The following is a 23,072-nucleotide window of genomic DNA, read 5'->3' as shown; positions in this document are numbered from 1 at the left end:
CCGTCACAGACCTCAGTCAGAACGATGCTGCGTGATTTCCTGGCTCTTCCTAAAGCTGCTGCATGGCGGCTATCAGCAGCGATCAGCTGCTCTGTGGCGCCCCCCCCTTCCCTACCACCTAGTTGCGCCTGGGGCACATGCCTCACCTGCCCCTCCTAGCTACGCCCCTGCACATAGGATACCTGCTTCACACACCACTCACACATAGGATACATGCTGTACATGCCACTCACCCATAGGATACATGCAGTACATGCCACTCACACATACGAAACATGCTATACACGCCACTCAAACATAGGACACATGCTGTACACGTCACTCACACATAGGATACATGCTGTACATGTCACTCACACATAAGATACCTGCTGCACACGCCACTCACACATATGACACATGCTGTACACGCCACTCACACATAGGATACATGCTGTACAGGCCACTCAAACATAGAATACATGCTGTACACGCCACTCACACATAGGATAAATGCTGTACATGCCACTCACACATAGTACACATGCTGTACACGCCACTCACACCACTCGCCACTCACACATAGGATAAATGCTGTACACACAACTTACATATAGGACACATGCTGTACACACCACTCACAAAGGATACATGCTGCACACATCACTCACACATAGGATACATGCTGCACACGCCACTCACACATAGGATACATGCTGTACATGCCACTCACCCATAGGATACATGCAGTACATGCCACTCACACATAGGAAACATGCTATACACGCCACTCACACATAGGATACATGCTGTACATGTCACTCACACATAAGATACCTGCTGCACACACCACTCACACATAGGACATATGCTGTACAAGCCACTCAAACATAGAATACATGCTGTACACGCCACTCACACATAGGATAAATGCTGTACATGCCACTCACACATAGTACACATGCTGTACACGCCACTCACACATAGGATAAATGCTGTACACACCACTTACATATAGGACACATGCTGCACACGCCACTCACACATAGGATACATGCTGTACACGCCACTCACACATAGGACACATGGTGTATACGTCACTCACACATAGGATACATGCTGCACACGCCACTAACAAATAGGATACATGCTGCACACACCACTCACACATAGGATACATGATGCACACACCACTCACACATAAGATACATGCTCCACACGCCACTCACACATAGGACACATGCTGCACACGCCACTCACACATAGGATAAATGCTGCACACATCACTCACACATAGGACACATGCTGTACATGCCACTCACACATAGGATACATGCTGCACAAGCCACTCACACATAGGATACATGATGTACACGCCACTCACACATAGGATACATGCTGTACAGCCCACTCACAGATAGGATACATGCTGTACACGCCACTCACACGTAGGATACATGCTGTATACGCCAATCACACATATGATACATGCTGCACACGCCACTCACACATAGGATACATGCTGTACACGCCACTCACACATAGGATACATGCTGCACACGCCACTCACACATAGGATACATGCTGTACAGGCCAATCACACATAGGATACATGCTGCACACACTACTCACACATAGGACACATGCTGTACACGCCACTCACACATAGGATACATGCTGCACACGCCACTCACACATAGGATACATGCTGCACACGCCACTCACACATAAGATACATACTGCACACGCCACTCACACATAGGATTCATGCTGCACATGCCACTCACACATAGGATACATGCTGTACAGGCCACTCACACATAGGACACATGCTGCACACACCACTCACACATAAGATACATACTGCACACGCCACTCACACATAGGATACATGCTGCACATGCCACTCACACATAGGATACATGCTGTACAGGCCACTCACACATAGGATACATGCTGCACACGAAACTCACACATAGGATACATGCTGCAAACGCCACTCACACATAGGATACACACAGCACATGCCACTCACACATAGGATACATGCTGCACACGCCACTCACACATAGGATACGTGCTGTACAGGCCACTCACACATAGGATACATGCTGCACACACCACTCACACATAGGATACATGCTGTACACGCCACTCACCCATAGGATACATGCTGTACATGCCACTCACATATAGGATACATGCTGCACACGCCACTCACACATAGGACACATGCTGTACACGTCACTCACACATAGGACACATGCTGCACACACCACTCACACATAGGATACATGCTGCAAACGCCACTCACACATAGGATACATGCTGCACACGCCACTTACACATAGGATACATGCTGCAAATGCCACTCACACATAGGATACATGCTGCACATGCCACTCACACATAGGATACATGCTTCACATGCCACACACACATAGGATACATGCTGCACGCGCCACTCACACATAGGATACATGCTGCATGCGCCACTCACACATAGGATACAAGCTGCACACGCCACTCACACATAGGATACATGCTGTATACACCACTCACACATAGGATACATGCTGTGCACACCACTCACACATAAGATACCTGCTGCACACGCCACTCACACATAGGACACATGCTGTACACGCCACTCACACATAGGATACATGCTGCATGCGCCACTCACACATAGGATACATGCTGCACATGCCACTCACACATAGGATACATGCTGCACGTGCCACTCACACATAGGATACATGCTGCACACGCCACTCACACATAGGATACATGCTGCACACGCCACTCACACATAGGATACATGCTGCACACGCCACTCACACATAGGATACATGCTGTATACACCACTCACACATAGGATACAAGCTGCACACGCCACTCACACATAGGATACATGCTGTATACACCACTCACACATAGGATACATGCTGTGCACACCACTCACACATAAGATACCTGCTGCACACGCCATTCACACATAGGACACATGCTGTACACGCCACTCACACATAGGATACATGCTGTACACGCCACTCACACATAGGATACATGCTGTACACGCCACTCACACATAGGACATATGCTGTACATCCACAAGACCACTGCAGCCAGTCATTGACCTCAGCAGTGACGCTAGCATGTACAGCACATGACCGCTGAGACCAGTGATTGGCTGCAGTGTTCACATGGATGTACGGCATGTTTTCACTAGGTTCAGTAATGGAAAGAATTGGGTCTAGCAGAGGTTGACCATTCACAGAAGCGACAGCTGGAGGTTTCTCCAAAGGCAACGTGGGCAAATAGAGACGGTCTACTAAGGCCTGTTGGATGAAATTCGCAGCCGCTCCAGAATCCAGATAAGCGGAAACAGAGTGTGATTCAGGTTTTTTTTTAATTCTCATTCCAATAAGATATTAATACATATAACAAAAAACAATCCCGACCCCTCCCCCAACCTAATCCTAATACAAAAACCTTACTTATACATAACAAAGTGCATTTTAAGCGTATACATATGTATTATTAGTTTAAAAAAAGCAAAAACCTTCAACTCTCTCCCATACGTAGCTCTCCGAGCACCCTCACATCTTTACCCAATTGTCATCCTTAAGTTGAACATAACCCTTTGTTCATCTGTCATGCTCTTGATCCATGGTTCCCATAGTTGTTCAAATGTAAAGTTTTTATTTTTGCTATTATAATATCCAAACTCCATGTTTATATTCCTTAGTATTATTCTGTGCCAAGCTTACCCAGAATTGGTGAACCATAGGACAATTCCAAAACAAGTGCGAGACATCTGCCTCTGATATCCCACATCTGACGCATTTCCCGCAATTTTTTCCCGTAAACCTTTTCATTTTCTTTGGCGTTAAATACAAACAGTGTATAATAAAATATTATGTCATTCTATGGGATCTATTCAATTAAAATTTACCAGTGCATCTGCTTATTTTTCTCCATTCATTGTCATCTATTATCCCAAAAATATATTCCCACTCCCCCCTTCCTCTTTGATTCCCCTCCCCTCTAGACTCGCATTTTAATTTCTTATAAATCCGTTCTAGTAAACCTTTTCCCCTCCCAAATTGATATAAGTTCCATAACGAGTCAGAAGACTCCAAATGGAATAAAGTTTTATCCCGAGTCACACTCACCGCGTGATGTATTTGCAAATATTTACATCTCATATGTGAAGGAATATTCAATTCTGTACTCAGTGTATCCCAATCTTTCAGATTGCCATTAGAAAAAATAAAATGTCTAACCAACCTGAGTCCATATTCGGACCATCCACTCCAATCAGTTATTTTATTAACCTCTAATATATTAAAGTTGACAAATAATGTTGTGAAGCTCAATGCTCCATTTAAATGAAAGATTTTTCTTAATTTAACCCCAATTTCATGCATCATATATATTGTTGGATAGGGAAAACGAAAGAATGGAGGATCCAGTGCAATTAGTTATAATAGAAAATTGTTCCAATTTTATTTTGGGTATTTAAAACAAGATCAGTCCCGAGTGTAATATTTAGAGATAGATAGGTAGGTGCCTACGCGTTTCAGACGCACACCTTCCTCATGGCTTTTGGTTAAATGACAAACTATCAGGGGGAGGTTTATATCCGGTTACCTACAGGTGGTAATTAAACCTAGTAGATGAAACTAGTTCAGCAAAGTAATGCTGTTGGTTCAGCAAAGTGATGCTGTCCAGCATATTGGTTTTTGAACACAAGAGGGCGCACAACTGGCTTGAGCAATTTATGAATGGAAGCTATGTATCGTAATGGAGCTGTCCAGCAGAATGGTGCTGAACTGAAACGCCGGTGAAGTGTTATGTTGTTATTCTATAGTAGTTATCATGTTTATCATATTATTGACACTGAAAATGTCCAAAATGATGGGGATACCAAATGTTCTAGTTGTAGCTTAATGAAATGGTATTTCATTTGTAAGGCTGACGGATATAAACCTCTTTTATGCTCACATCGAGAAATTAAAAATATGTATTATAGGCTAAAAAATACAATATTTCAAACAATTTAAAATAAGTTCTGAAACTTGATAAACTTATAAGTGATGGGCTAAATAGTGGTGTACTGACAAAAAAAACAATCAGAATATATTACTGTACAATGCCCTACTATCCCAATCATGCACGCATTACCCAAAACACATAAAGGTATAGTTCCTCCTCCCATGCGTCCCATAGTGTCAGGGATAGGTTCAATGACAGACAAACTCTCGGAATGGTTAGACTCCCTGCTACAACCTTTAGCAGTAAAAACCCCGGGTCATTTACGTGACACAAGAGATGTTTTATGCTCATTTGTAGATAAAAAGTGGAAAGATGAATTTACATGGTTGAGTTGTGACGTGACCTCTCTTTATACCAGTATCCCTCACCATATAGCCTGGGGTGAACCTAGCCCGTCTGCCGCCTGAGGCGAACTATAAAAAGGCGCCCCCCCCAAATCTATCAGAGTTTTCTCATTCCTAGCTGTACACATCAAACACGCAATATATACATTTTTTAAATAGGAAAGCATTTGATGTTTATTTGTTAGGCCCTGTTCACACAGAGTATTTTGACGAGTTTTTGGGCACGGAAACCGCTCCGCAAAACTCGTCAAAAACCGGCCGAAAATGCCTCCCGAGAAAGAAGGGACATGCCCTATCTTCGCACGTTTATGCCTCTGACCTCCTATTGACATCAATGGGAGGCAGAGAAAGGGTATTTCGCAGAGTTTTTTGCCCGTAGCACTCAATAGCCGTGAGCGAAAAACGCAATGAAAATCGCGGCACACGACGTGCAGGAAGGACAAAATCTGGGAGAGGAAAATCTGCCTGAAACTTCCAAACGCAATTTTAAGGCAGATATTCCTCCTGCAAAATACTCCGTGTGAACATAGCCTTAACCCCTTAACGACCAAGGACGAAAATGAACGTCATGGTCGGGTGCTAGTTCCCGCACCATGACGTTCATTCTCGTCCGCATTTCAAACTGTCACTCTGTGTAAACACAGAGTGACAGATCCGCGCTGACAGTTGTCCCCGACAGCTGAGACATCAGTCTTGCCGGACAGCGGACCATCGCCGCTGATTTCGGCACTTAACCCCTTAAGTGCGGCGACGGATTGCCGTCGCCGCATTTAAGTGGTTTGAAGCACATCAGCAGCCCCCACGAAGTGATCGTGGGGGCTACCGATGCTTGTCACGGCAATCGGAGGTCAGATAATGACCTCCGGGTTGCCATGCACAGAAGCCTCGGAGGAACAGCGTCCGGCCGTTCCTCCTCTGCTTCCTGTCAGTGTGACAGTCACGTCACAATGACAGTTAGAGTACATCACACTACGTGTGTAGTGTAATGTACTCTAGCAGCGATCAAAGCTGCAAGACTAAGTGTCCCCTAGTGGGACAAGTTAAAAAAGTAAAAAAAAGTAATAAAAATGTTTTAAAAAAAGTGTAAAAATAAAAGTTATAAGTTCTATAAACACAAAATGCTTTTTTTCCTATAATAAGACTTTTATTATAGGAAAAAAATGAACACGTTAAAAAAGTACACATATTTTGTATCACCGCGTTCGTAACGACCCCAACTATAAAACTATAATGTTGTTTTTCCCGCACGATGAACACCCCAAAAAAATCAATAAAAAACTACGACAGAATCGCAATTTTTTGGGTCACCACCGCTCCCTAAATAAAGAATAAAAAGTGATCAAAAAGTCGCATGTACCCGAAAATAGTACCAATAAAAACTTCTATCCGTCCCGCAAAAAAACAAGCCCTTACACAGCTTTTTTGAGTAAAAAATTAAAAAATTACGGCTCTCAGAATATGGTGACAGAATTTTTTTTTTTTATAAATAAGTCATTTTATTGCGCAAACGCTAAAAAAAAGGACCAAACCTATATACATATGGTATCGCCGTAACCGTACCAACCCGCAGAATAAAGTAAAAATGTAATTTATAGCGTACGGTGAGCGCCACAAAAAGAAAACCTAAAAAACGGTGTCAGAATTCCTGTTTTTTGCTCAGGATTGCAAAAAAATTTAATAAAAAGTGATCAAAAAAAATTGCATGTACCCCAAAATGGTACCAATGAAAACTACAGATTGTCCTGCAACAAATAAGCCTTCACACCACTCTATTGATGGAAAAATAAAAAAGTTATGGCTCTTGGAAAGCGGGGAGTGAAAATCTAAAATATGAAAGCAAAAAATGGATCAGTCCTGAAAGGGTTAATTCATTTCTAATGAAAAAACGTATGACAACATGTTGGGTATTTCCACACTCGGGAGAAATTGCTTTATAAAAAAATGGTTGTTTTTTTCCTCCTTTATCCCTTGTGAAAATGAGAAATTGCAACATTTTAGTGGAAAAAATGTTGATATTAATTTTCGCGCCCTAATTCTAATAAACTCTGCAAAAGACCCGTGGGGTCTAAATGCTCACTATACCCCTAGAAAAATTCCTTGAAGGTTTTTCCAAAATGGGGTCACTTTTGGTGGGTTTCCACTGTTTTGGTCCCTCCAGTGCATTGCAAATGCGACATGGCACCGAAAACCATTCCAGCAAAATCATAAATCCAAATGGTGCTCCTTCCCTTCTGAGCCCTGCTGTGGGTCCAAACAGCAGTTTATTACCACATATGGGGTATTGTCGTAATCGGGAGACATTGCTTTACAAATGTTGGGGTGCATTTTCTTCGTTATTCCTTGTAAATAATAAAAATTTCTATGTTGTTTCAGAAAAAAAGTACATTTTAATTCTTACAGACTAATTTCAATATATTTAGCGAAAAACCTGTGTGGTCAAAATGCTAACTATACCCCTAGATAAATACCTTAAGGGGTCTAGTTTTCGAAATGGGGTCGTTTATGGGGAGTTTCTATCATTCTGGCAGCTCAAAGCTTCTCCAAATGTACATTGGGGCCTAAAACATTTTCAAGCAAAATATGAGTCCTGAAAGCCTCCGGGTGTTCCCTTCCTTTGGGGCCCTGCCGTGTGTCCAAACAACGCATTAGGGCCACAATGTGGGTATTTTTGAAAACAGGAGAAAGAGGGTGATAGATTTTGAGGTGTGTTTCTTCATTTTCATGGTCGCTTTACAAAGAAATCGGTCTTCAAACAAATACTTTTATGAAAAAAGTGAAATTATTATTTTTTTCACCTGATATGCATTAAATTTAGCACAGAACTGTGGGGTCAAAACACTTACTATACCCCTAAATAAATACCTTATGGGGTCTAGTTTTCTAAATGGGGTCGTTTATGGGGAGTTTCTATCGTTCTGGCAGCTCAAAGCCTCTCCAAATGTACAGTGGGGCCTAAAACATTTTCAAGCAAAATATGAGTCCTGAAAGCCTCCGGGTGCTCCCTTCCTTTTGGGTCCTGCCGTGTGTCCAGGCAGCGCATTAGGGCCACAATGTTGGTATTTTTGAAAACAGGAGAAAGAGGGTAATAGATTTTGGGGTGTGTTTCTTCATTTTCATGTTCGCTTTACAAAGAAATCGGTCTTCAAACTAATACTTTTATGAAAAAAGTGAAATTATTATTTTTTTCACCTGATATGCATTAAATTTAGCACAGAACTGTGGGGTCAAAACACTTACTATACACCTAAATAATTACGTTATGGGGTCTAGTTTTCTAAATGGGGTCGTTTATGGGGAGTTTCTATCGTTCTGGCAGCTCAAAGACTCTCCAAATGTACAGTGGGGCCTAAAACATTTTCAAGCAAAATATGAGTCCTGAAAGCCTCCGGGTGCTCCCTTCCTTTTGGGTCCTGCCGTGTGTCCAGGCAGCGCATTAGGGCCACAATATGGGTATTTTTGAAAACAGGAGAAACAGGGTGATAGATTTTGTGGTGTGTTTCTTCATTCTCATGGTCGCTTTACAAAGAAATTGGTCTTCAAACTGATACTTTTATGAAAAAAAGTGAAATATTTTTTTTTCACCTGCTATGTATAAAATTTAGCAAAAAACTGTGGAGTCAAAATACTTACTATACCCTTAGGTAAATACCTTAAGGGGTCTAGTTTTCTAAATGGGGTCATTTGTGGGGGTTTCCACCATTCTGACACCTATGAGCCTCTGAAAACCTGGCTTGGTGCAGGAAAACAAAATGTACTTCAAAATTTATACAATTATTATTCAATTTGTAAGTCCTCTAAATTGCTGAAAATTTATTTTATTTTTTCAAAAGTGCTGCCAAAATGGAGTAAAGAGATAGAAATATATATTTAATTAAAAAAATTGTACAGTATGTGTGTACATATGTGACATATTGCAGTTAAAAATAGGGGAAAATGGTAATTTTTACAAAATTTCTTCCATTTTTCTATTTTTTAATTAATTTCCACAAATTGTATCAGTCTACTTTTACCACTAAAATAAAGTACAACATGTGACGAAAAAACAATGTCAGAATTACTTGGATATTCAAAACTTTCACAGAGTTATTCTCTGATAAAGTCAGACATACCAGATTTGACAAATCTGGCTTGGTCATTAAGGTACTTACTGCCAATCAGTGCAGTGCAAATAGTACAGTCTGCACTGCCTCATATCTCTCCTCGGCAGCCAGTCTCATTTGTGCCGTCACTCTCTGCAATTACATTCAGGCCAGTCCAGGACGGATCGCACTTAGTGCTGTTTTGAAGTGGCACATCCTGGGCCGGTTTCTTTTCTCTACCTGCTGTATTGTTGTGGTCTGCCTGTGCTGGCTCGATGCCAGTGGTGGATTAATATCATCTTAGGCCCTGGGCTGTACACAAGTTATGTGCCTACAACCTACACGTAAGTATCACCTACATGTCAAAGTACATCACATGCCACTCTGCAGACTGTCTCTTAGCCTGATCATCTGCTGCCACTCACACTTCCCCACAGCCCCCACCACAGTAATGTACATAGATTGTAAGACCTACATTACCAATAATACCCCATACTGTTACTGAATAATACCCCCATACTCTTACTAAATAATACCCCATACTGTTACTGAATAATACCCCCATACTGTTACTGAATAATACCTCTATACTGTTACTGAATAATACCTCCATACTGTTACTGAATAATACCCCCATACTGTTACTGAATACTATCCCCATACTGTTACTGAATAATACCCCCATACAGTTACTGAATAATACCTCCATACTGTTACTGAATAATACCCCCATACTGTTACTGAATAATACCTCCATACTGTTACTGAATAATACCTCCATACTGTTACTGAATAATACCCCCATACTGTTACTGAATAATACCTCCATACTGTTACTGAATAATACCTCCATACTGTTACTGAATAATACCCCCATTCTGATACTGAATAATACCCCATACTGTTACTGAATTATACCTCCATACTGTTACTGAATAATACCGCCACACCATAACCACATAGTGACTGAATAATATCCACATACTGTTACTGAATAATACCTCCATACTGTTACTGAATAATACCTCCATACTGTTACTGAATAATACCCCCATACTGTTACTGAATAATACCTCCATACTGTTACTGAATAATACCTCCATACTGTTACTGAATAATACCCCCATTCTGATACTGAATAATACCCCATACTGTTACTGAATTATACCTCCATACTGTTACTGAATAATACCGCCACACCATAACCACATAGTGACTGAATAATATCCACATACTGTTACTGAATAATACCCCCATACAGTTACTGAATAATACCCCCATACAGTTACTGAATAATACCCCCATACTGTTACTGAATAATACCCCCATACTGTTACTGAATAATACCCCCATACTGTTACTGAATAATACCCCCATACTGTTACTGAATAATACCCCCATACTGTTACTGAATAATACCTCCATACTGTTACTGAATAATACCTCCATACTGTTACTGAATAATACCCCCATACAGTTACTGAATAATACCTCCATACTGTTACTGAATAATACCTCCATACAGTTACTGAATAATACCTCCATACCGTTACTGAATAATACCCCCATACCGTTACTGAATAATACCTCCATACCATTACTGAATAATACCTCCATACCGTTACTGAATAATAATTCCATAATGTTACTGAATAATACCTCCATACTGTTACTGAATAATACTCCCATACTGTTACTGAATGATACCTCCATACCGTTACTGAATAATACTTCCATAATGTTACTGAATAATACCTCCATACTGTTACTGAATAATACTCCCATACTGTTACTGAATGATACCTCCATACTGTTACTGAATAATACCCCCATACTGTTACTGAATAATACCCCTATACTGTTACTGAATAATACTTCCATACTGTTACTGAATAATACTTCCATACTGTTACTGAATAATATCCCCATACAGTTACTGAATAATACTTCCATACTGTTACTGAATAATACCTCCATACAGTTACTGAATAATACCTCCATACTGTTACTGAATAATACCTCCATACTGTTACTGAATAATACCTCCATACTGTTACTGAATAATACCCCCATACTGTTACTGAATAATACCTGCATACGGTTTCTGAATAATACTTCCATACTGTTACTGAATAATACCTCCATACAGTTACTGAATAATACCCCCATACTGTTACTGAATAACACCCCCATACTGTTACTGAATAATACCTCCATACTGTTACTGAATAATACCTCCATACAGTTACTGAATAATACCCCCATACTGTTACTGAATCTTACCCCATACTGTTACTGAATAATACCTCCATACTGTTACTGAATAATGCCTCCATACTGTTACTGAATAATATCCCCATACAGATACTGAATAATATCCCCATACAGTTACTGAATAATACCCCCATACTGTTACTGAATAATATCTCCATACTGTTACTGAATAATACCTCCATACAGTTACTGAATAATACCCCCATACTGTTACTGAATAATACCCCATACTGTTACTAAATAATACCTCCATACTGTTACTGAATAAAACCTCCATACTGTTACTGAATAATACCTCCATACTGTTACTGAATAATACCCCCATACTGTTACTGAATAATACCTCCATACTGTTACTGAATAATACCTCCATACTGTTACTGAATAATACCCCCATACTGTTACTAAATAATACCCCCATACCGTTACTGAATAATACCTCCATACCGTTACTGAATAATACCTCCATACCGTTACTGAATAATACTTCCATAATGTTACTGAATAATACCTCCATACTGTTACTGAATAATACTCCCATACTGTTACTGAATAATACCTCCATACTGTTACTGAATAATACCCCCATACTGTTACAGAATAATACCCCCATACTGTTACTGAATAATACTTCCATACTGTTACTGAATAATACTTCCATACTGTTACTGAATAATACCTCCATACTGTTACTGAGTAATACCTCCTTACTGTTACTGAATAATACCTCCATACTGTTACTGAATAATACCTCCATACTGTTACTGAATAATACCCCCATACTGTTACTGAATAATACCTGCATACGGTTACTGAATAATACTTCCATACTGTTACTGAATAATACCTCCATACAGTTACTGAATAATACTTCCATACTGTTACTGAATAATACCCCCATATTGTTACTGAATAATACCCCATACTGTTACTGAATAATACCTCCATACTGTTATTGAATAATACCTCCATACTGTTACTGAATAATACCTCCATACTGTTACTGAATAATACCCCCATACTGTTACTGAATAATACCTGTATACGGTTACTGAATAATACTTCCATACTTTTACTGAATAATACCTCCATACAGTTACTTAATAATACCTCCATACTGTTACTGAATAATACCTCCATACTGTTACTGAATAATACCCCATACTGTTACTGAATAATACCCCCATACTGTTACTGAATAATACCTCCATACTGTTACTGAATAATACCTCCATACAGTTACTGAATAATACCCCCATACTGTTACTGAATAATACCCCCATACTGTTACTGAATAATACCTCCATACTGTTACTGAATAATACCTCCATACTGTTACTGAATAATACCTCCATACTGTTACTGAATAATACCCCCATACTGTTACTGAATAATACCCCCATACCGTTACTGAATAATACCTCCATACGGTTACTGAATAATACCTCCATACCGTTACTGAATAATACTTCCATAATGTTACTGAATAATACCTCCATACTGTTACTGAATAATACTCCCATACTGTTACGGAATAATACCTCCGTACTGTTACTGAATAATACCCCCATACTGTTACTGAATAATACCCCCATACTGTTACTGAATAATACTTCCATACTGTTACTGAATAATACTTCCATACTGTTACTGAATAATATCCCCATACAGTTACTGAATAATACTTCCATACTGTTACTGAATAATACCTCCATACAGTTACTGAATAATACCTCCATACTGTTACTGAATAATACCTCCATACTGTTACTGAATAATACCCCCATACTGTTACTGAATAATACCTGCATACGGTTACTGAATAATACTTCCATACTGTTACTGAATAATACCTCCATACAGTTACTGAATAATACTTCCATACTGTTACTGAATAATACCCCCATACTGTTACAGAATAATACCCCCATTTTGTTACTGAATAATACCCCCATACTGTTACTGAATAATACATCCATACTGTTACTGAATAATACCTCCATACAGTTACTGAATAATACCCCCATACTGTTACTGAATAATACCCCCATACTGTTACTGAATAATACCTCCATACTGTTACTGAATAATATCCCCATACAGTTACTGAATAATACCTCCATACTGTTACTGAATAATATCCCCATACAGTTACTGAATAATACCCCCATACTGTTACTGAATAATACCTCCATACAGTTACTGAATAATACCCCCATACTGTTACTGAATAATACCTCGATACTGTTACTGAATAATACCTCCATACTGTTACTGAATAATACCTCCATATAGTTACTGAATAATACCTCCATACTTTTACTGAATAATACCCCCATACTGTTACTGAATAATACCTCCATACTGTTACTGAATAAAACTACAAACCATGATCACATATTACTACAACATAGTGTCATAAAAAACCCACCATACTGTTAGTGAATAAATCACACTATATATAGACCAATATTACCACCATATAGTGACCTTATAGAGGTAGTTGCCAGTTATACACAAGATATCTGCAAACCATATAAGTGATTACAGTATAGTTATATTGAGTGACTATTGTGGCAAATTTTTAAGTTTTTAAAATTTGTGTACTTTTTTTTTTTGGTAGGTTCCGCTGGAGCGTTTGGATACATTGGACTACTCCGATGATCTACTTTAAAAAAAAAAAAAAAAATGGTGAAAGAGGGTTGCATGGGGGAATTTAGATTTCAATAAAAGTTTTTCTTGTCTGTTTTTTTTAATACTTTATTATGTCCTTAGTAATGGCTGCTGTCTGATTGAGAGCGTCCATTACTAAGAAGGGGCTTAGTGTTAGCCAGTAAGAAGGCTATCACTAACCCCTATTATTACCCCAGTTCTCACTGCCGCGAGGGGAGTACGATCCAGTACCCGACCATCTGAAGCGACGGTAAGGCAGCAGGGCGGTCACAGGCTGGTTTTACCAGGCTGGGAAGGGATAAAAAACATGGCCCTTCCCACCCTGGGGATGCTCGGCTGCAGCTGCTTTATTGTATCTGGCTGGTTGTTAAAAATAGCGGGAACCCCACGTCTTTTAAAAAAAATAAATAGAAAAAAAATTACGTGAGATCCCCTCCATTTTTCATAACCAGCCAGATACAATAAAGCAGCAGCAGCCTAGCATTACCAGGGTGGAAAGGGTTTTTGGCCATTCCGAGCCTGATAGTACCAGCCTGCGGCCACCCCAGTACCCGCCCTTCTCTTCAGACAGTCAGGTGCTGGATCGTACCCAGCTCTTCCCGGTACTCCTGGTGTCGGTGGGTACCGGGGTAATAATAGGGGTTAGTGATAGCCTTATTACTGGCTAACACTAAGCCCCTTCTTAGTAATGGACACTCTCAATCAGACAGCAGCCATTACTAAGGCGGTAATGAAGTATTAAAAAACAGAGACATAAAGACATTTATTTTATTGAAATGACAACTCTTAAAGAAAAAAAGCTTACATCAGCGAAGTAGTCCAACGAATCTACGACATAGCCCAAATGGTCCAGCGGAACCTGCAAAACAAAAATTAGCAGTATGAAAAATAAAAATAAAGATGGCTGCCCCCACAGACGTACAAACATATGAATAAATAGCTACCTTCGGAAACATATTAAAATAATTAGAAAAATTAGGCCCATAAAATAAAACATATCAAATAAAAAAAAAATAATTAGAACACCTTTCTTTTAAAGAGAACCTTTCACCTCCCCATACATGTGCAGCTGAGTGCAGCATGTAATGGGGAGGGCCGCACAAACTCTGGGGCACTTTCAATTTTTTTCTTAGCCTCCTTCGCTATTTAGATATCAGTGCTGTAATATTTGGCGCCCGATATTTAAATAACCCCATGAACTGTCAATGGGGAGGTAATTGGCAAGGGGGCGTGTAACATCGCTGTGACACTGTCCAATCAGCTACGGTCAGCGTTACAGCAAGAGCTGGAGAGAGCGGGTGCGCGCAGCTCCGCCACCACTAAGGAACACAAGAGGAGAAGAAGAGTGTGAATTCTTCTTTTTCTGTTTCATGGCATCGGAGCTGTGCGCGCACGCACGCTCTCACTCTTTAGCTCTCGGCAGACAAGGACGACAAGACTGATCTCTCACCTGAGATCACAGTCTTGTACTTGCCTGCCGAGAGCTGAAGAGTGAGAGCGTGCGCGCGCACATGATCTCCTCTCTCCAGCTCTTGCTGTTGACATTGTCCGTAGTGGATTGTGTCACAGCGATGTTACACGTCCCCTTGCCAATTACCGCCCCATTTGCAGTTTATGGGGTTATTTAAATATCGGGCGTCAAGTATTACAGCACCGATATCTAAGTAAAGAAAGAGGGTAGGAAAAAAAATTTCAAGTGCCCCAGAGTTTGTGCAGCCCTCCCCATTACATGCTGCACTCAAATGCAAATCTGTGGGCAGGTGAAAGATTCTCTTTAAAGTGTAACAACTTTTTTAAAAACTTTTGACATGTCAGAAGTTTTGATCAGTGGGGTCCGAACACTGAGACCCCCCACTAGTCGCTATAACTAAGCAGCAGAAGTGCTCGGGTGAGTGATGTGCCGCTTCAATTCTGTTTGGCTTTCCTTGGAGCAGTGTACGGGCTCAATAGAAAGTCTAGGAGTCCGTACACCGCTCACTCGGCTGAAAGTTGATCATAAATGAAGCGGCACAGCGCTCACCCGAGCACTTCTGCTGCTTCGTTTTAGCGATCGGTGGGGGCCTCAGTGCTCGGTCCCCCACCGATGAAAACTTCGGACATGTCAGTATGATATATAAAGATATCTATTAATGCGATTGTGCAAGTTTTAATTACTTTTTATTGAAAATTATTTGCACTTTTTGAGATACAGCTGCTTTGTATCCTGTATACAGAGCAGCTGTATATAGCGCTGAGACCTGAATCCATTAGGTCGCCTATTACCGATCACATCTAAGTTATGAACTTAGATGTGATCGGTAACAGCTCGATCCTGCAGGACTCGCTGACACTGAATACAGGATACAGCGCTATATACATTATATAATATATTTATTTTAATTAGTGGGGGCAGGTTTATGGGGAAGGATTAGGGCCTGTTCACATCAGCGTTGGCTTTCCGTTCCGGGGTTCCGTGGGAGGTTTCCGTCGGGTGAACCCCGCAATGGAAAGTCAAACTGAAACCACAGCTTCCGTTTCAGTCACCATTGAAATCAATGGTGACGGAAACATTGCTAATGGTTTCCGTTCGTCACCATTCCGGCAGGTTTCCGTTTTTGTGACAGAATCAATAGCGCAGTTGACTGCGCTAATGGTGACGGAAACGGAAGCTGTGGTTTCAGTTTGACTTTCCGTTGCGGGGTTACCTCCAACGGAACCCCAGAACGGAAAGCCAACGCTGATGTGAACAGGCCCTAAGGCTTCTTTCACACTAGCATTAATATACGTTTACCTCTCTTCCGTCAGAGGAAGAGAGGATCGATACGTTAAACGGAAAGCAACGGCTCCATTAGAATTACCATTGCTTTCAATGGTAATTCTAATGTATCAGTTGCTTTCCGTTTGTCTCCGTTCGCTAAGTTTCCGTTTTTTTTAAAGGAAACAAAAGTGCAGTCTGCAGAACTTTTATTTCCGTTCAAAAGAACGAAAACCTAGTGAACGGAGACAAACGGAAAGCAACTGATACAAAAGAATTACCATTGAAAGCAATGGTAATTCTAAAGGAACCGTTGCTTTCCGTTTAACATATCGATCCTCTCCCTCTGACGGAAGAGAGGTAAACGTATATTAATGCTAGTGTGAACAAGGCCCAATACAAGATATTAATATTAATAAAAAATAAAATAAAAATAAAAAAACCCAGCGGGGATTTGAACCAGCAACCTTCATGTGTAAGGCAGACAAGCTAATCACTACTCTATAGAAGCTGTCATAATCAATGCCTGTGAAACTGTAGTAGTTGAGGGTTTACTATTAGTCTCTCCTCTCTCTGCTGTGTGTGGGTGGTGACTGGTCAGAGACTCACAGTCAGACTGGCTGCCGCAGCTGCTGCATGCAGTGTGCACTGTGAGTGACTGTGAGACTCACCAGTCACAGCTCTGATTGTAGCTTTCCCACGCTAAATGAGCACAGGAAAGCTACAAAGCCAGGAGTATACTGCAAGGGGGGGGGCGTTTTACTGACAGCAGAGGGCTCTATAGGGGGGAATTATCCCCCCACCATAGAGCCCTGACTAGTTACTATACTGAAATGTTAGGGGGGTCTGAGCATCTGACTGACTGCTCTAAAGGGGGGGGCAGAATCCCCCCCTATAGATCTCTCTGCAGTTAGACGCTCAGACCCTCCCCCACCTACACTAATCCTTCCATTATAGTGATGTGAGGGCTCTATGGGGTGGATTATTCTAGCCCCATAGAGCCCTCTGCTGTCGGTAAAATGCCCAGACCCCCCCTTGCAGTATAGTCACGTCACGGGTCACGGTCCCAGCAAGGCAGGAACTTACCTCGTGCTGCTCGTGCTCCTCCTGCAGACTTGCTCCTCTCTGGCTGCATGTGCTGTGTGCAGCGTCAGAGAGGAGGAGGAGTGTTACAGACGTTCGGCACGTCTGCTATGTGCGTCTGCATGGCCCCTCCCGCCGGTCCAGTCCGTCCCGGGCTGAAAATGCCGCTCCCCCCCTATGGGTAGGTGGTGCCGCCTGAGGCCGTCGGCTCACCTGGCCTCATGGCAGATGCGGCACTGCATATAGCTCAGAGGGCATTAGAACATCATCTATTCAGACACAGTGCCTATAGCTATGAATTACAATCTTTCATACTTGAGGCACTTACTTTTCTTATGACACACAATTTTTTTAAATGCGATGGTACATTCTATTTACAACTGAAAGGAGTATCAATGGGAGCCAAGTTCTCCCCCTCCGTGGCAAATCTTGTGATGGCCTGGTGGGAAGAACTGTTTCTTTTTTCTACTGTTAATCCCTTTGGCAGATTCATCAATTGGTATTCAAGATACATTGATGACCTGCTATTTATATGGGAGGGTAATATATCAGACATCGCTAACTTTATATACTATCTGAATGACAACCAATTTAACTTAAAATTTACTCATTTGGTCCAAAAAAACACTATTCAGTTCTTAGATCTAGAACTCACAGGCCAATCAGGAGAAATAATTAACACTAAAACCTATCGCAAACCCATCTCAGGAAACACCATCCTGCATGCAACAAGCAGTCATCCCAAACAGACCATATCATCAATTCCTGTGGGTGAGATGTACCGGGCGAAAATAAATTGTAGTGACGATAGCAATTACCAAGTGGAACAACAACAAATAGAAAGGAGACTACGAAAAAGAGGGTACCCAGAATGGACCTTAAAAAGAGCATCCTCCATTGTAGAGAATAAATCTAGAAATCGACTTCTTGAACCAAAATGCAATAAAAATACCATCCGAAATATACCCACTCTGGTGTTACAGTGCAGTACTCAGTTCAATGCTATTAAGAAAATTGTCCAAAGAAATTTAGTTATCCTTATGGATGACGACATCTTGTCAGATATTCTGAAGGATGGCTGTCAAGTAGTACCCAGAAAAGCTCCCTCTTTAGGTGATGTTCTTTCTCCCTCTGTTCTTCCGCTAAATACTTTAAAACCTACTTGGCTTCATTATGCGGGTTTCTTTAGATGCGGCTCACATCCCTGTAACGTTTGCTCATATGCTAGACCAACAAAAACTTTCAGAGATTCAGATAATGTAAAGAATTTCACAATCCAAAATCACATCAATTGTAATAGTGAAGCACTAATTTACATTATAGAGTGCAACACATGCAATCTCATGTACATAGGATGTACCAGCCGTAAATTTAAAGTGAGAATATTGGAACATCTGGGTTATATTAAAAATCCAAACATTGCAAACATTTCCAATGTTGCAAGACATTTTATAACCCAACATAATAGATCCACTACAAGCCTTCAATGTTATGCCATAGAGAAAGTAAAAATACCAACTAGAGGGGGGAACATAAAACACAAAATCTTATCACGAGAAGCCTACTGGATATTCACTCTAAAAACGAGGATCCCCGATGGATTAAACTTCAGAAAATAACGTATGTTCCATTTCTAATGAATAAAAATAATATAGACCCAGTAACACAAATTTAGGAACTTTAAAACATTGGTCAACAAAGTAATATTACAACGCTATCTAAACGACCATATGCGTTTGTCGGGATATATTATTCTTCATAATGTGTATAATTTCCTAATTGTGAGTAATGAACAAAAATAATGAACAAAAATAATATAGAATAATTAATACCAAACTAAAAATATCAAAAGCTTGGCTAATAAAGCAATACTGTAACTATAGTGCCATCTGATTGGCTTCATGTATTTGTCGGGTCAAACTATTCTGTACGATGTACTTTATTTCCACCTGTCATAGTATCCATGAGTAAGAAAATAATACTGATATCTGCCCCAAATACTTAATTATAGTAATCTTTTCAGTTCAGAACTTATTTTAAATTGTTTGAAATATTGTATTTTTTAGCCTATAATACATATTTTTAATTTCTCGATGTGAGCATAAAAGAGGTTTATATCCGTCAGCCTTACAAATGAAATACCATTTCATTAAGCTACAACTAGAACATTTGGTATCCCCATCATTTTGGACATTTTCAGTGTCAATAATATGATAAACATGATAACTACTATAGAATAACAACATAACACTTCACCGGCGTTTCAGTTCAGCACCATTCTGCTGGACAGCTCCATTACGATACATAGCTTCCATTCATAAATTGCTCAAGCCAGTTGTGCGCCCTCTTGTGTTTAAAAACCAATATGCTGGACAGCATCACTTTGCTGAACCAACAGCATTACTTTGCTGAACTAGTTTCAGCTACTAGTTTTAATTACCACCTGTAGGTAACCGGATATAAACCTCCCCCTGATAGTTTGTCATTTAACAAAAAGCCATGAGGAAGGACCTGGTGTGCGTCTGAAACGCGTAGGCACCTATCTATCTATCTATCTATCTATCTATCTATCTATCTATCTATCTATCTATCTATCTATCTATCTATCTATCGCTAAGCATTACACTCGGGACTGATCTTGTTTTAAATACCCAAAATAAAATTGGAACAATGTTCTATTTTAACTAATTGCGCTGGATCCTCTATTCTTTCGTTTTCCCTGTCTTCAACACCGTGAGCCGTCACGGAGATCCAGGTGCAGAGCGCAGAAAACCTGCATCAAAGGTGAGCTGGAGGATCCCTCCCACAGTTTCTGTTTATATTGTTGGATACTCCTTACAATTTCTCAATTGCCCGGACTCCATTACCTGAAGTATATTCTGAAGATGGCCCCTACTAGACTTACTAATATTTTGTATAAACGGAGATTGTTTCCCACTCAAAATATTTCTCCACTGTCCTGACAAAAAAATATATTCTCAAGTCAGGTACTGCCAGTCCACCCTCTTCTCCTCTATCCATCAAGTATTTTAACTTCATTGCAATAATTAGCAAAAATTGCAAAAATTTGCATTTTTCTCAATTTAAATGTATCTGCTTGTAAGGCAGGCAGTTATAACACACAAAATTGTTCCTAATTAACATCCCCCATATGTCTACTTTAGTTTGGCATCGTCTTTTGAACATCCTTTTATTTTTCTAGGACGTTACAAGGCTTTGAACTTTAGCAGCAATTTCTCACATTTTCAGGAAAATTTCAAAAGGCTATTTTTACAGGGGCCAGTTAAAGAGGCTCTGTCACCAGATTATCAAATCTATCTCCTATTGCATGTGATGGGCGCTGCAATGTAGATAACAGTAACCTTTTTTTTTATTTTTTTTAAACGATAATTTTTGCCCAAGTTATGAGCAATTTTATATTTATGCAAATGAGCTTTTCAATGGACAACTGGGCGTGTTTTCTCGTATTTCCAACTGGGCGTGTATTGTGTTTTTACCAACTGTGCGTGTATTGTGTTTTTACCAACTGGGCATTGTGAATAGACGTGTATGACGCTGACAAATCAGCATCATACACTACTCATCGTTCCCACTCAGCTTCGTTCACTGCAGAAATACAGCGTGACGTCACCCACAGATCCTTCAACCTTGTCGTCGGACAAAGAAGATACAGCCCCTGATTTTCAGACGTTTTTTGAGCAACTCGCTTTTTTCGCAGCGTTTTTCGCGCCGTATTCGCTGCGTTTTTTACGTCCGTTTTTGGAGCTGTTTTCATTGGAGTCTATGAGAAAACAGCTCCAAAAACGTCCAAAGAAGTGTCCTGCACTTCTTTTGACGAGGCTCTATTTTTACGCGTCGTCGTTTGACAGCTGTCAAATGACGACACGTAAATGACAGGTCGTCTGCACAGTACGTCGGCAAACCCATTCAAATGATTATTATGGGCAGATGTTTGCCGACGTATAGTAGCCCTATTTTCAGACGTAAAACGAGGCATAATACGCCTCGTTTACGTCTGAAAATAGGTCGTGTGAACCCAGCCTAAAGGAGAAAAAGCACTGCAAAAATTGTAAAGCAATTTCTCCCGAATAAAACAATACCCCACATGTGTTAATAATTGGCTGTTTGGACACACGGCAGGGCTTAGAAGGGATGGAGCGCCATTTGGCTTTTGGAGCTCAAATTTAGCAGGAATAGTTTGCAGAGGCCATGTCACATTTACAAAGCCCCTGTGGGGACAAAACAGTGGAAACCCCCCACAAGTGACCCCATTTTGGAAACTACACCCATTGAGGAAATGATCTAGGGGTATAGTGAGCGATTTGACCACACAGTTTTTTTTTGCAGAAATTATTGGAAGTATGCCCTGAAAATAAAAATCTACATTTTTAAAAAAAAAAATGTAGGTTTAGCAAATATTTTCTCATTTCCACAAGGACTGAAGGAGAAAAAGCACCACAAAATTTGTAAGGCAATTTCTCCCGAGTAAAAAAATACCCCACATGTGTAATAACCGGCTGTTTGGACACACGGCAGGGCTGGAAAGAGCGCTATTTGGCTTTTGGAGATCACATTTAGCAGGAATGGTTTGCAGAGGCAATGTCACATTTGCAAAGCTCCTGAGGGGACAAAACAATGAAAACGCGCAAAAAGTGACTTCATTTAGGAAACTACACCTCTTGAGGAATTCATCTAGGGGTGTAGTAAGCATTTTGACCCCACAGATGTTTCATAGAATTTATTAGAATTGGGCAGTGAAAATAAAATCAATCCTTTTTCTTCAATAAGACGTAGCTTTAGCGCAACATTTTTCATTTTCCCAACAAATAAAGGAATTTAAGAACA

This window comes from Rhinoderma darwinii, unplaced genomic scaffold (assembly GCF_050947455.1).
Source record: "Rhinoderma darwinii isolate aRhiDar2 unplaced genomic scaffold, aRhiDar2.hap1 Scaffold_115, whole genome shotgun sequence".
Lineage (NCBI taxonomy): Eukaryota > Metazoa > Chordata > Amphibia > Anura > Rhinodermatidae > Rhinoderma > Rhinoderma darwinii.
The sequence above is the reverse complement of the archived record's forward strand: the minus strand, read 5'-3'. Positions refer to the sequence as shown.